Below are 3825 nucleotides of genomic sequence, written 5' to 3'. Positions count from 1 at the left end.
TGAGGGGAGAACATAAACACCTTGAACATAAACACCTGGTTGTCAATGAAATCACCTGCTGAAACACCTGAACATTAATGAAATCACCTGCTGAAACATCTGAACATTAATGAAATCACCTGCTGAGGTGATTGGTAGCAAGGAAAACCTGCAGTGCTTCGGCCCTTCATGGCACATGATTGCCCACCCCTGGTTTAAATCCACTCAAAGCAGTCAAAAATGAAGTTAAACTAATCAGAACTTCATTTTAGACTATACAAACATTTTGAAGAGATGAGAAGAAGAGATATACAATTCAAACACTATATCAAAGAACTGTTTTCAATTTTTCCTTCTTCATGAACACTTTTGTTTTTCATTTAACTTGCCCCATTTTCTCAGATTTTCAATGTTCAACATTTTCCCACATGATGGACAGAATATGACTTTGTGCTTTCTGCAGATGTACTTCTTGCACCTTGCATAACAAGTACTTGTTTTATTGTCATCTTGATAGGGACAGACTTGGCATCTTTTGTGTTTCTTTGCACCTGTATCCAAAGGATCCATTGTGGGTTGGTCAGATGCCCTTCCCTGGACCTTTACGATGAAAGCTGCAGCTGCTGGGGATCGAGCTGGCCTGGCCCAGTTCTGGATCTTGGGAATGACGAGTGCTTTGCCTAGGTCTTCCAGGAAAAGTCGACGTCTGTACAGTTTGCTGGCATTCCACTGCTGGTTGATCTCAATCCACAGCACATAGGCATTGTATGTAGACATGTCCCCAATGTTGTAGGAAACCACCAAGGGCCAACGGGCAGTCTTGCGCTGGCAGCTATATGTTGCTGTGACTTTGTCAAGATTGTAAACTCCTCCTTTGGTGGAGTTGTAATCCAGGATCATCTGCAGCTTCATGTCCTCTCTCATGCTCAGAGATGCATTTGTGCATCATGCTCATCACAAGAACATTCTTGTTTCTCTTTGAGCAGTAAGAAACAAGTGTTGTTTTCTCTGTGAAAGCAAATTTTGAGGAATGCAGAGGTCTTCCTTGCATCTTCAGAATCTCACGAGAAAGTTCTGTCTTATTTTTTCTGACTGTTCCCAACATAGTCAGCTTTCTCTCCTGAAGTTCATCTCTAAGACAGCAGGAGGTAAAGAAGTTGTCACATGTTATGTTATGACCTTGCAGCCCTTCAGTCATCTCCAATACCACACGTATTCCCTGATTCTTCTCAGGTGCTCCTCCAGGTGGCTTTCCAGTATATAGCTTTCTATGCATAATTGGATTTTGCATCACAGGCTGCCCATATTTTGATGCTGTATTTCGCAGGCTTGTTTGGAATATACTGTCGGAAAGGACAGCGTCCTCTGAACGGAGGCGCTCATCGACAGTGACATTGTGGCCAGGATTATACAATAAAGGCAGGATTTCGACCCATTTATCCCAGACATCTCTGATCACTGGAAACTTGTCTCTCTCTCGTCAACCAGCTCTGGTGTCACGGTTGTCAAATCGGATCACACGAGAGATCATGTGAAATATGTCCAAAGACACTGTTGCTCGGAAGATTGGCGTTCCATTCTCTTCATTCCATAAACTTGCAGTTGCTTCACCCTTTGACCTGTATACTCAGCTAACACCAGAATTCCAATGTAAGCATGCAAGTCAATTGGATCCAGTGGCTTCCATTTCTCTTGAAATACATGCCTCCCCTCCATGTTCATCATGTCGAGGATTATCTTCTCTATGGGTGGGGATATGAAGAGCTGAAATGCTGATTCAATATCATCAATTCTTGTTACAGCAAATCTTGTCGGACCAGGAGTCATTTTGATGACATTAGAAGATGACGATCTGCCTCGACTTTGGTGTGGTGATGTTGACCATTTTATTTCACCGTCTTTAGATGTCCATGTCCCCTGTGTGGATGACGATTGTTGCATTTCTTGGTTTTCATCTGATGAAGGGACACTGGCAGACTCATCCTCTGAATTCTCCTCATCATGGGAAAATTGACAATCTGGATCATCAATAGCATTGTCCTCTGCCTCTGAAGGATCCTCCATCTCTAAAATCTCTTCCTCTGCATCACTATCCCAGTTCATAAGCTGCGACAAAACTTCTTCAGATGTAAATCATTTGGAGCTCATTTTTGGTGTATTTCTCAAAGAAAGGGCATGGAAACAGTAACAAGAACAGGGGAGAGAAAGTCCCTCTTCCACCACAACTGGTTCTGAATGGCTATTCAGAGTCAATCAAAATAAAGTAGATCAAAGAGACATGTTTATTTTGGATTTGAACAGCCACTTTGTGTCTGGGTCAAAATGACCCGCAACATCATCTTTGTATACAAACTCTGTGCGGACACTCCATAACAAATCAAAGTGTTCAGATTTTACACAGCAGTTCATGACCCTAGATGAGGAAAAGTCATAAAATTTCATGGGAAAAAAGTGAGGATAACCTGCTCTTTGGCCAACACAAAAATTGAAATGGGTCAAATTGGTCCGCAACATAATACAAGGGTTTTAAAAAGTGATGCAGAAGCTTCAATTAAATTTCAATTCAATGTTCAATTTTTTGGTGTATTTTTTTATTTGTATGCATGCATAACAGGGACTTTTCTGCCTTTCTCAAAGTCAGAATGTAAGCTTGAGCAGAAAGCTCAAACTGCCGGTCACTCTGGTACTGCCACATTCTGATCTAATGGCTGCACTTACATATGAAACATAAGAACAGGTACATAAGAAAAGCTGACCTAATGAGTTGTAAGTTACCCCAGCAGTGTCATTTGGCACCCTCTGGTCAGAATAGGAGGTGGGAGAAAAGGCTGGGTTTTCACATGTTTAACATGTCTGAAAAACATGTGCTGGTGCTGTGTTTTGCCACATCCACAACACCACAGAACCACCCCGGCTGGCTCCTGGATGGCAACCAACCAGTCCATTCCCACATCTCTAAAATAACCATCTACCTGCCACATCCAGGTGAAACGTTGACGTCTTTTTGGCCTTCTCCAGCTACTGGGGTTCTCAACACTCAGGCACCTGTGTGATGGATCATGCACAGAGAAATGGGCCACATGGCCAAAATGTCAAAGCTGACACTCCCTCACAGTTTAAGTGTCTCTTAGTAACCGCTCATTTGATACATAGTCATTCCAGAGGTATCCATGACATGAACTTTATTAAAAATAACTACAAATATATCCATGAATTTACATCACCATGCCACACCACTTAGCATTTGCATAAAGCCCCGGTCACATGGCACTAATGAAGGACAACGAAGGCCAAACGAAACAAGAAATCTGGATTTTTATTGACTTTCAGAGGCATCACTTAACCTTCGTCCAGCTTTGTTCCTGCAGCCACCACTTCGTCAGAATTTTTAAATGGTTAAAAATTTGAATGAATAACGACGACAACCTCAATTCATCCGTATTTCGTTTTGCTTTCTTTCTTGATGGTTTATTATCGTTTGCTTAGTTTTTCACTCTCATCCAACTTTGTTAAACCTCCCAAGTCTGACGTATTGAAAGAAGGTTAAAGATATCTGAAGGAATCAATAACTGAAGCTTCAACAAGCTGAACGAACATCCATATTTGGGAAGAAACAGCAACGTCTTCATACAGAAACAATAGCGTTAAGAACATTTTTACCAACTACTTTAACTATTTATGCACATTTCAACCATTTGTGGCTGGCCTGAGTGTGCAGACATGTTGTTGTTGTGAAGACAAACAAAATCTCTCACCTGTTTATCCTTTGTACAGTTATATTTTGGTCCTGCCTAGCTGAAGGAATATTGACCACGTTTCTCGAGTTGCTTGTAACATGCCCGCTCT

The 3825-nt window shown here is 41.6% G+C and overlaps 1 pseudogene; it reads right to left on the bottom strand.

The window, feature by feature from the left end:
* Positions 1-336: 336 nt before the first annotated feature.
* Positions 337-2043, bottom strand: LOC117513425 (annotated as a pseudogene).
* Between the last annotated feature and the right edge of the window lie 1782 nt (positions 2044-3825).

Source organism: Thalassophryne amazonica, chromosome 7, assembly GCF_902500255.1.
Source record: "Thalassophryne amazonica chromosome 7, fThaAma1.1, whole genome shotgun sequence".
NCBI classification, from domain to species: Eukaryota; Metazoa; Chordata; class Actinopteri; order Batrachoidiformes; family Batrachoididae; genus Thalassophryne; species Thalassophryne amazonica.
This window is presented reverse-complemented; position numbering and strand designations above follow the sequence as displayed.